Source organism: Streptopelia decaocto (assembly GCF_964273445.1).
Source record: "Streptopelia decaocto genome assembly, chromosome: 6".
Taxonomy (NCBI): domain Eukaryota; kingdom Metazoa; phylum Chordata; class Aves; order Columbiformes; family Columbidae; genus Streptopelia; species Streptopelia decaocto.
In genome coordinates, this window is record NC_138660.1 from 41,887,352 (window position 1) to 41,900,508 (window position 13,157).

General features: G+C 36.4%; 1 protein-coding gene across 5 annotated transcripts in view; it reads right to left on the minus strand.

Moving 5' to 3' along the window:
- Window positions 1-13,157, minus strand: part of GULP1 (GULP PTB domain containing engulfment adaptor 1) — a 157,707-nt gene that overhangs the window by 102,935 nt on the left and 41,615 nt on the right. The window lies entirely within an intron of this gene.

The following is a 13,157-nucleotide window of genomic DNA, read 5'->3' on the forward strand; positions in this document are numbered from 1 at the left end:
GATGTTTAGTTATACTACTCCCTCCAGTCCCCTGGGATTAAGAAAAAATAAAAGTAATCATATTATGCAGTCCTTCCTCACCTTGTACCATTTCATCTGTTAATTGTCACAGACTTTTCATTAGTTCTCATCTGAGTTTCACTCAAGTCAATCCAATTATTTCTTTTTCTTAAGTCATTAGTCAAGGTGGCAACTAAAACCAGGGGACAGCAATGCCTCTAGCACCATATTTGACAACTCCCTCCAATTTGATTGATATATATATATATATATATTTTTTTTTTTTTTTACAGGCAAGAAGGACTGAAGGATTTTTTTTTTTTGCTTCCAAAGAAGCAAACATATGTTGCACTTGTTGCCATTACCTGAGAGACTGAAGATACTAGAGGTATCTTCTAGGGAAATCTAAAGAAAAACACTTAGCAAATAAGGGACATTTTCTTCAAGGTGAAATTGTCAATTAAGGTACAAAAGTGAAAATAAGTCACAGAAAGTTCTTGGTTATGCTGAACTTCTAGGGTTTTTAGTCTTCTCAGTGATTTGGTTAATTTACAAGGATGGCAACCTTGACCTCACCCCAAGACTCTAAGCACATTTCTTTGGGTTCCCATACTCGCAATTGTTTCTCAAAAGGTAAAGCAGCTTTTTCACTAGTTCTCTTTTATTAAAAATGAAGTTATTTGTGTTTTGGCTTGGTTTGACTTTTCAACCATACTTTGTTTCCATATATTCTGTTTTCTTTAGCCTGGGCCTCTTTATTTCATTCAAGTCCAATTTCAGTAACTGGCTCAGAATCTATTGCAATGGGAACAGATTTGACAGGGTTACTCTGCTGAGAGGCTCTTATTTTCAAGACTACTACAATATTCTGTTATGTTTAAAATAATTTCTAAGTATTCTATTCCTTAACAAACATGTAATTCTTACTACTAGGTCACTCCTATATCTTCCTAGAAATGCAAGAAGAAACAACAATAAAACAGATGACAAACTTGATATTGAGTGATTGCCTGAACTATCTTTATTTTTGTCATCTCTGAGACTTTATACCAAACATACCCTTGATATTTATGCAATTGAAATACTGAAGTTTTCACTGCGGTATGAATTCAATAAGAAAGTTGAGCTCATATTAAACTTTAACCTCTGATCGTCTCTACTGAAAACTTAGCCACATGATCAAATAGCACTCAAAGCTAGACTTAGATTATTAAAGTTTATTTTATGTAAAGGCACTTTTTTTTTAATTTTGTTTTCCTAGTCAAGAAGCAGAATAGCATCAGAGGCAAAAAGGCTTCAAGACCTTGCACGAGGTGTTTACTTATCCTATTTATGCTATAAGGGACTAAAGCCAGACCTACCAAACAAAACTAATTATCTTTGAATAGTGTTATTCCAAATAATTTCATCTAGCAATTTGTTGATAGTATTAATTGTCTATGTACTTCAAAATAATTACCAGTAGTTCATCCAGTTCATTAACTAAATATTTTAATACTCAATAGGGTATGTCCTTCAGACATGCTGATTTGTACTGTTATGTACACCACACATTCATTACTGGCATTTTATCAACAAATTAACAGAAAAACACCATGACTTTCTCCCTCATTTTTCGTAGAAACCTCTAGTTAAGAAACAGTTGATAACTCCTCTACAAAACCCTTGACAAAAACAAACAAACAAACAACAAAATAAAACCTTGAAAAAGGACATCTGAAAATGAGTTTCACTTGCTAGTTTGTCTCTCTAATTAGCAAGAATACATTCTGCCTTTCATGCTCTTCTGGTAACTTGGTAAGCTAATTCCAAAAAAAACCCAGAAAGTGCAACTAATAATATGGTATCCTAGGAGAATAAAAGCCAAGTGCTAATACATCAGAATCATTTTCTAACAGGCTGTATACTGCACCACAACATTATAATTTCACTGCCTTGTTATTCTGCCAAACAAAATGTATAGCAATTGTAGTAATTATGCAATACATCATGCTCACCTATTTCACTGGCTTCTATCATGCCTTTATATGAATACCAAGATAATAAATGCTGAAGGTCATTTTTGTAAGTATGTTCTGGAGTTACAAAATACAAAGTTTTTTTTTTCACTGGATCTAATGTGAAATGTATCTTGTACCATTTCATCATCATGACAGTACTGAACTCAACAAGTAAATGCTATACCAAGGCACACCAATGCTCCATTGTTAATTTTTTTCTTTAAAAACAAAAAAAAGCAAAAGGTAGAGAAGTGGTTTTTGCAATAATGTATTTTTGTTTCTACTCCAAATCTGTACAATTTAAGAGTTTGATATTCCAGAGAGAACATAAAACCATGAACCTATTCCTGTATGTAATGACGTTGTGGCTCTACTTGAGCCTGTAGAGCTGAGTACCCTCTATCTCCTTGAAGACAGAAGCAGCTCTAAATCCTCAGCACCCCCTCTGCACACTCAGGTTTCAAAGACAGCAGCCACACTAACATTTTCCTGTCTACTGATACAGGATCCAACCCAGAAAACACATCTGAAACACATATTTTAGTGCTGTTCACACCTCCATTGACAGCCTCACTCATGAGATTCAAACACTGCTTAATTTAAAAAAAAAAAAAAAAAAAAAGAAAAAAGAAAAAAGGTTTAAAGACTTTTACTTGCTTCTCTGTACTTTTTCTTGTAACTGTCTGGTAACAGAATTCCCACTGTACTTTCCACAACAAAGGCAGAACAGAAAAGGTCACAGGACACTCTGGAAGGCAACACTCATTAAGGCACTGTTCAAGGCTGGATCAGAAGGAGCAATGGGACTGGGAAGCACTGACTCAATGGCCCTGCTCTTTTTTGCCTATTTGCAGTTCACCCAACAGCACCTGAAACCATTGACACAGCCGCCTGCCAGCAAACCGCTATTCAGAAACTCATTCATATTGGACTGTTCACAGCCACTGTATCCAGTATTTCAAGAATGACATTTATAGAGCAGCTCTCAGTAGAAGGACTCAAATGGGCAACAGAAACCTAAGGCCATTCACCAGCTATATTCAAGGTACAGACACCTCAGAAATCATGCAGAGAAGTTCTTAAACTGGCATTACCAGAGAATGACAAGGAAGTCCCTTTGCTGCTGTCTGATCTTGCACAGAAGCCAACAGTTTGTCTCAGAGTGCAGCAGCAGCTCTTCAGCTTTAAGCAGTTGGTAAAACAGTATTTGTAACATTGAGTAGCACTACCTCTCCTCACTTAAACCCTTTGATCGTCATAATAACAATACATTTATTTATAAGTGCACTATATATAAAAAAATTAAATCATTTTTTCCACTTATACACATCAAAAGACTTGGCAATCACGCACAGGCTGGTACTGCCACATCATACAACACCACACGGGAAGGGAAGCACATGAAAGAAACTCAGGTATCAGAATACATTCCAAATTATACAAGTTCCAGTATGTAGTATAAGATCTTCCTAAATATCCTGTTTTTACTGTACTTTCAAGTGTTCCTACTCTGGTAGGGGGATTGGACTAGGTGATCTTTTGAGGTCCCTTCCAATCCCTAACATTGTGTGATTCAAGAGAGGGAATATGCCTGTTTATAACTACAGCTTAATAGAAGCGATGTCAATTTTAGAAGACAACAAATAGTATTTAGTCAAGGCTACAAAATCTGTGCAAGGTACAGCATGCCTGACACCATCTCAGAGCAAAATTTTACAAACCATCTAAACTTTACTCTTTGAAAACTCTTGGATAAATAAGCACACTTGTCCTAGAGGACAAATATAGCATATCTGGTGCAAATACACTTATCTTGATTATACTATTTTTAAAAAAAATTCCAAACCTTAAAATTCACCTGATAGGAAACAGTCTCCACAGCCCCCAACTGTCTCAACAAAACTCCACTTTGCAACTTTGGTTACACCAATCCTGGCGACCTGTCTTCTTCAGTTCCTAGATGGATCCCTATTGCAGTCTTACATAATTTACATGTGATTAATACTCTCCTTTGCAAAATACTTTACAATCCTCTTGTTTTGCAGGGTCATGAAAATAGTTTTTATAGATACTCTGGTCCAGCAGATATAAAACAGAACCTGCTATGCTATAGGTAGAATTACAAGTCTTCCATGTCTCAGCAGCTTGGTATCTATGTACTTCATATTAAAATTGGCTTTGCTTACCCAAAAACTAATGCTGACAATATAGTGTACTTTAAAATCTTCGATATGTGGTGTAATGTGATACGATACTGACAAAAATTGTAATGCTAATATGTAAAAGCCTCAAGTAAATTCTGAAGTGAGGGATAAAAGAGAAAGCAAAGCTGAAGTACTCAAAAGAATTAAAGCCACCCTGCAATATAAACATTACAGTAGTACCATAAAATAATGAGCTATGGCAGATTAAGGAAGTAGCTAGAACATTAATTAAGTAATAGCAACTGTATTCAAGTTAAAAAGAAATCTCTTGACAAGTGCTATATTAGTCCAAACAACGTGTTTCTCACACAGTCTTTAAAAAAGATTGGGGAGAGGAGCTTTAAAAGCTTGGATATGGTAGTAAGAGTTTTCAAGGAAATGAAAATGAGTAAAACAATTAGGATAAAAATAAAAATCCACCGAGCCAAGTTCTCCTCTAAAAGTTAATTCTGGGAGCAGGGCATTACGTTGCATCTCAGGGAGGAGGGCTCTGACTTTTTACAGTTCAACATCACATTCTCCTCTATACATGGAAAAGACTAAGGAAAAAAATACAAAGGATTAAGTAAATTCTCAGATTCAACAGTCATTTCTCACACTTTAAATAAGAATGTGTTTGCAAAGATGAAATGAAAGATGCAGGCACTCTTGAGCAGGGAAGAAACATCCAAGTAGAAAATGGTTTAATATCTCTGTATGAGATAAATTTATCCCAGGGATATTTTGAAGATCTTTAAGACTACAAAAGTGAGCAATACATACAGCCCTATCACAGGATGCCACAACTATTGTACTCCTAAGTTTTAATTTATGCCCAAATAACAGTCACAATATCTCTGACCAGAGCAACCAAAATCTTACAATTGAAGAGAAGTCCCAGAATCTGACTGCACCCTAAAGAACCAAAGGCAAATTGAAGAAATGCAATCTGTCTAAAATCTGACTTAGGCCACAGCTTCTTGATAGGCAGCAGGTCCAGCTAAGGGTACACACAAATTGTTTTAACACATAAAGATGGGATGCTTAAAACTGATTCAGAGAACAACATCCTTAGAACACACATTTTCATCTGTCTCCACAGGTATTCAGGCAGCACGTTGCCACTGGAAGGTCAGTGATCCTTCCTTCATACCCCCATGGACACCAGGAAGGAGCACTGAGACGTTTCAGTCAGCACCAAAAGTCACTGGCTAATCGGAATTGCTCTGCTCAGCACAGCCGAGCCAACCATGACTCACTGACCGGCCTTTGCTGCTGTGATGAGGGTTGATTTAACTGCCAGAATGAACAAAACAGTCAGTGAACCCGTTTTATTTTCAGACAATACATATCATGTTTTGTTTTTTTCTTAATAATGTCATGAATTTGCTTTCTGCTTGTCCTATTATTATTCTCACTAAAAATCAATAATGTAGAAAACATGACAATTTACATGTTGCAGGAGTGCTGGATAAGAGAAACTTTTATAAAAACATGAAAGAACAATAAAGCATAAAAAAAAAAATCAGACAGGCCAGTGACTTGAAAGCTAAGCTAGGGTTCTATGCTTGTTTCTTATCTTACCATTAAATGTCATCTAAACAGTGCCTTGATTAGTGACCTGGAGAATGCAAACCAAGCGCACTAACCTGAATAAGAAAGAAAAACATTGCTGGAAAAATCAGAAAGAGACTCATAGGAGTTTTCGGGTATTGGTGGCTGCTATTTAGTTTGGAGGGCAAATTAAGTAGGGGCAGCTGACAGAAAGTAACGTATGTTTTGCTGTATGATAAGTAAGTAACCTGCATGAATATAAATCTTTATACTGCTATACCTCATTTATTAATTTTAACTTTTTCCAAAATATTTATAAGAAACTGAATCAAAACAGTTATCAAACAAGAACTCCAAACAAGTTTTCCCTCAATAGCCAGTCTTTACACACATACAAACCCCTAATTCTCATATAAGCTGACCTGAAAACATAAATACATATGATATGTTTGTTTACAAACATAAACAGTAAGCTTGTCACAATACACTTTAATGTATATCATAAAAGACGCCACAGAAACAAGAAAAAAATCACTTATCAGCTAATATTTATATTCTGCTAGAAAAGAACAGGATAAGAATTCCTTGAATGTATACAGTGTCAATGAGGAAAAAAAACACACCAAAATATTAGACTGTCAGAATATCTTAATTAATGTGGAGATTTAAAAAAAAACTTTTCTGATCTATACCCACATGCTGACTCCAAACACCTATGAGATTAAATAGTTTCAAGCAGATCATGACAGTCTCATGAGCTCAAAAGAACAGTGATAAATCAGCACACTAATTCACTAAAAGAAAAAAAAAAATGCATAAGGCAGTGAATTACTTTTTGTTATGTCTTTGAAGAATTAATAGGAGTATGTACACATACACTTGTGTGTGCATATATACATGCACAGAGCACCAATATACAATTTCTCTGCTACCATTTCTCTGCATTTTATCCTTCAGTTACTGACCTTAGCAGTACTGTTCCCAAGAGAGCCTCAAAAGCAGGCAACCAATCTCCCCTTTAGCTTTTTCCTCCTTTCTCCTTTTGAGTGGGGATGGGATGGGACAGGGAGAACAATGTAAGGCTCAGAAGCTGCTGGTTTGCAATCAAGAGGCACAAACTTCTTGATTTAGGAGTTGGGATTCAGAAATCTTTCCTCTGTACACTTCATTATGCAATCAATTTTAGTATTGCTTCTTGCTCAACATGACACATTCAAGACCACTTTGTTTTCTGTGGACTCAAATGTGCGACAGCTTTGCCCTCTGAAGCTGTTCTGACTTCACTGAATTTATTCCCACAGGATCCTTCTTCATTGTAAAAAAACGTTTATATTGTAACCCTGTGTAGTGTGGGATTTACCATTTGTCATGGATGGTTTCCTCACGCTGCTGCTATAGCCTGGCAAGTTCAGAGACCTGCTTGCGTTATTCAGAAATACTGCTCATGCACATCCGCAGCAGAGTTAATAGATGAAATCAGCCCAGAACATATCGCACTCACCACATGGCAAAACAGTCTCTACAGCAAGAAACACCAGTGATGCTTTGAGGGTAACAAATGCATCCCTCTGGCTAGGAAATTTTGTGTAAAGATAGGAAAGTCACATATCACTGTAAAATCATGAGTCAAACATTTAAGAAGAGCTTTTAAATATTTAATGAAAAGCCTCATGAAACATGACTAATAAACAGAGATGAAAGTGGTAAAAAATCCCAAACAACACTTTAGTTGTACTAAACCAGATTTCACTATGTACTCCAGACATTTTTTTCCACAGTAAAAAAGCCAAGATAGCGATTATCAACATTGGCTAAAAACAGATATAAATTTGGGAATTGAGTTATAGGAGACAGAGAAAGTGAAAAATAGACACAAACAAGTTGAATTTCATTGCTGGAAGTGGAGGGGGAAATATATACATGACTGTACTAATTTCATTCCCCCACCCCACAAAGTCTTGGGAAATATGCCCTTCACAGTTCAAAAAGGACAATCTCATGCTTAGTATGTTAAGAAAACAAAGATGAGAACTGAGTGAAGAATGCCAGAGAAGTTTTCCAGTTTGCTAAACTGACACAGAAACAGATATATAAGGCTGTGGTTAGATTGTAACTACCTATAGACTAATTATTCACTCCTGAAAAAGCTTTATTTCTCAGGCTTTACTGAAGTCCAAATCACAATACACAAATTGAAATAGTCAACACATAAGCCTTATCATGTATCCTAACTTCTCTTTTTAATGGGACTTCATAATATCTACGGATAGGAGACAATCCTATGGTTAACCTCATCACCCTCCTCAGATGTAAAAACATATTTCAAGCTTGAGACACCAAGGCATCACACAGATTAAGCCTGAACATTCCAGCAAGCACTGAACTTTGTTCTCAGACTTAAAACAGTTTCATCATTTAAATCCTGTGAGAATCCAGAGAACTGACTGATACCTGCTCCTCATTGCCAGAGGAATAGGCACATCATTGTATTTAAGCAACTGGATACACTGATTTTTCAGCACATGTTCTCTAATCTAGTAGTCCTATAAAAACACAGCCAAAACTAGAATTCCAGCCTTTCTCTGTAAGCCTGCAATCTGCTTGTCTCTTAGTGATTTAAGGAAGCATATATTTGCTTTTTTCCTCCTGTTTAGATGGCAATTTTGATTTAAACACTCTGACAAGTTACACATTAAGAGGCAGTTTTAAAGGAAAAACTTCGTTTTATCCAGCAATAAAAGTTTGGTTAGGCTTGTGATTTATAACATATTATTTAAATAAGGCCAGGTTACAGATGACAGCTTGCCTAAATCCATGCAGACCAGAGCTGCATAAAACAGAGTAAATTGACCATCACAGCCCTCGAAAACATAGTTTATGATGACTTAATCTTTGCACAAATGGGTATAGAAAGAAAACAGAACTGTTATGCCTGGAAAATAAAATTGCCGACACAAATATTGTAGCCTGGGATATTTTCTAAACGGTCATATTATTTCCCAATAATAAAATACATTTGCTCTGTATCCAGACCAAAAGTTGTGAGCAAATGCATTGAACATCAAAATATAATTTAGTTTAACGCTTCAGTCTTGGGTTTATTTAGGAAATGAACCCAAGCAATTTGAAGTTTTCCAAATAGTAAATAAAAACAGATTAAGAGCTCCAAATCATAAAACATTCAATAGCAACTAACTAATATATATATTTTAACATCATGTAGATAGCAGTCACGTATTGATATACAGTCACATTTGGAGCAACTGACAGTGATATCACTTCATAATAGAAAAAGCTCTCGGTATAGAAATTATCCAAATGATAAAATGTATCTCTTATGGTAGGTCCAATGTAACTACTTTAATTACTGCTGTCACCAAAACTCTTGGGTAAAAGTGATGTCAACATCTATTGATTCTGTAACATTCAGGACTATTGATCAAAAATGCCTTAATCATTAAAGCTGAAGAATTTTGTACACTGACGCTCAACAAACTGCTACAGATTGGCAAGTTCAGAGATTAGCCCCCGCCATCTGCACATGAATATGCATCAAGTGTTCGTTTGATTTGTAATAAAGAAGTTAGTGATTACAACTAAAACATACAGAGCACCATTTAAAGAAACCTAAGGAAGTGATTTGATTTCAGCCCAGAGGATTCCTGTACCAGGCTCAATGACACTATTAGAACATAAACTGACCCTCCAGGTATTCCACAGTACGTGACTTGCAATCAAGGCTTGAAACAACTATTATCAAATCTAGATGGACAACCTGAGACAGTGGCAGTTGCCAACACAAAAGACTGAAGCCAAAAACCCCATCCAGCTCCTTGGAAAAAATGTAATCTGACCAACAATCTTTGCCTAAGAAATGATTCCCTCCTTAGTATTTGGAGATCATACAGTGAACGCTGCTGCCACATACTCCTCACAAAACACCTTTACCTGAGCTTTTGACTCTCACACATTAAGTTTCCATGACTAAGGGTCTGCTGAGCTGTAAAACTGGATTCCCTTAGATTTTTTTTGAAAATTTTCCTGTTTATTGCTATTTCACAGACCTGCACTTGGAAGCACTGTTGATTACATCACTTCTGCCACCCTGTAATGGCCTCAGCACACCCTTGCACAGTTGTTCAGCACCCGTCTGTATTTCCCTGCTCCTTCAGCATATCTCAGTTGAGATTAGAACCACCTGGAGCACATGGGACCCTCCCTCCATAACTCTGAACAACTTCTGTGGATCAAGGTACATGGACAGCACCTAAATCAAAGCCCTTCTCCCCTGCATTCTACCTGCAGCACTCTTTCCATGTGCAGAACTCAGTGTTTAAAACAACACCACACCACAACATAATTTCTTATCTCTATTATTTTATATTATGACCACGTCATAACACTAAATTGATAAGTAAGAGAAATTTAAAAAAAAAAAAAAAAAAAAAAAAAGCCAGGCAACTAAGTGGGATCATGAAGAAAATGAAGCAAAAAAAAACTGGAGGGAAAAAAATGTCAAGTTTGTAGTAAATAAGACATTACTTCGGAAATCACGATAGTATTTCTCTACAGGGATCATGACTTTTAAAGATCCTCACTGTTACTCTGCTCTTTGCTACACTCTACACATCAGACACAATTATCATCATCTACCCTTGGCTGTCTCCACTTTGCCCTTACAGAGCATCTACCAATGGCACGACATGAACCATGACTGCCCTCGAGGATGGAAGCAATGAAAAGAATGAGGATCATGAGCTTTGCTGAAAATCCCAGGATTATACCAATATTGCAACAGCATCACATCAGAAAATTTACACCCACCTTACCAAAAATTGGCTGGGTTGATGCAAAACATAGTAAGACTTCAGAAGCATCACACAGCTTCAGCCTGGATATTTCATCCTATTCCTCAGGAGTAATCCAGGAAACAACAAAAGAGCAAAACTGGAAGCTGCACAACACAATGCATGGAGCACTGGAGCTGAAACATTTTTAGCACCCATGGCAACTTCCTTGGCATGATGTGAAAATGCCCAGGCCATAAAAATGTTCTCTTTGTTTTAACAAAAATCTTCATTGCCATTAGACACTGGTGGTGAATAACAGCTGACATGACAAATTATGCAGACAGTCTACTGTTTAAACTAAGAAACATTTCAGCATGTATTTATATGATGGAAGGTACTACAGATTATATATAGGATGCCAATTGAAACTTCAGTCTTCAAATATGTATTAAATGTAAATAAGTAGACTGTATCCAGGAAAAGGTGATGGGGGGAAACACAAAAAACAAGAGTGCCAAACTACACATCTACATTTAATTATCAATCATTGAAACAGTCTATACAGAAATAATTTGTTATTCACTGCATATTTTAAACAAAGTAGAGATATTGTATGGGTATTACACAATGGAAAAACTCCTTTAGTAAGAAATAAAAAATATTTTTTAAAGTATTTTAGATGGATTTCTCAATCATATCAACAGATAAAGGTATCAGGCTTTTTATAAATCTACAAGATGGTTAAGTTCAATTTTCATCTGAATTTTTAACAGCTCTCACAGATTTTTATTTGCTAAACATGTTCCACTACAAAAGCCTGTTTAGCTGTAATCAGTGAGCTAAAGCCAGATATACTCAAACTTTGTTTTGCAAATCACATTACATAAAGGATAAGCATAAGTCACAGTGAAAAAATATATTAGATCGATAAAATACTTTTAGATAAGAAGCTCAAAATTATCCCTACACCAAAGCTATTACTAGGATTAAATTTAAACAACTCTGACAAGTTTCAAGCAAAGTAAATTCTAGATATCACCCGCAAGAAATGCAGCATTCCATATAATATTCTTTCAACATTTTATACGTTTAATTGAGGATCCTACGGTCAATCTGAATGTAGATACTCAGCAACACAAAGACTAAAAGACAGTTTTGCTAGATGTCATGCATCATTCGTCCCTAAGGTCTCACCACTAAAGTAAGCAATTCCCATGAGTTTCTGTGAAATAAGAGGCATCCTGTAATATTTATGTGGATCTGGAAGGCTGTTTTTAGATTCCACTTAAACTAGACAAAAACGCTTCCCTCCCCAACTTCAACTCCGTTACAGTAATGACCTCTTGGAAACCACCAAATGTCACGTCTCCTAATACCACAGCTGCATTTCACACAGGTATTCTCTACCATTTTAAGCAAACTCACACTGGAATGAAATACGACATTCCCAATCAGGCACAGACAATATACTTCCTTTGACTCTGGTTCCCAATGGCTATCTAACGTCTCCCACTAAAACACAGTATTTGGACATGGTCAGCCCTGAAATGGCTGAACAGGCCAAGGTCTTAGTGAGGCCATTTGTCATTATAAATGCATTCAGTCTGGCACATCATAGAAATAGGAAGATACACAGTGAGTTAATTAGGAGAAAATCTAAGGTACAGCCTCTTCCTTCCACTAAAGATTGTTTTGTTCTTTTAAAATGGGTGAAAATTATATTTACAGAAACTCTGAACTAGAGTTCTTAGTCTGTGTATTCTTTGGTAAATTTATTCTCCTGAAATACCATCCTGATTCTAATGCTCATTTTTCAGTCAGTAACTAGTCTCCTGCTCTCTCCCTCATTGAAACCATTTTTCAATTGATATGTATGTCCCATATTTCATTTTTTCCTCCTTTCCTTTCTTGGTTAAAACCTCTCTCTGTTGAGATGACAGAAATCACAACTTACACTGACTATTGATGGGAGATGAATACCTGCAGTAACCACAGTTTCTGGATAGGACTGCTGCAAGGACCTTGCATTTTGTGCTCTGCAGCAGCCTGCTGTTGCTGGCTTCAGACACCACACTACTCCACCTGGATGGAGTCCTGATGACGTTGTGCTTGGCAAACACTTGACTAAATAAGGGAAGATATTGCATCTAAACAGTCTCTAAACTCGATTCTGTCATCAAAAGGTCCAAATGTAGTTCTGGCTGTACAAAGTGGCAACTATTATATACTGAAACCTCCACTGCTCCTCCATGGCCTTCAATGTAGTAATTCTTATAGCACTGTAACTTCATCCCATCAGCACATTCTTGCCCAGTTCGCGTTTGAATCAATCCCTCCTTTCCAAATGAGATGCAAACCCTATCAGCTACTGTTTCATTTGGTAACCTTTACGGATTATTCAGCATTTATATTTAGCAAAAAAAAAAAAAGATAAGAAAAGGACATCTCTTCTTATTTGCATGTTACAGGTATACCTGCTTCAAACACAGGTTCAAGCCTGTAACCATTCACTTTCCCACCAAGTACTACAGAGGGTACCATCCTGACGGACTCATCTGGACAGTTCAATTTTGCTTTTCTTAAGTCTGTTGCTAGACATTCTATCATATTCTCTAAGATGTGCATTGCCT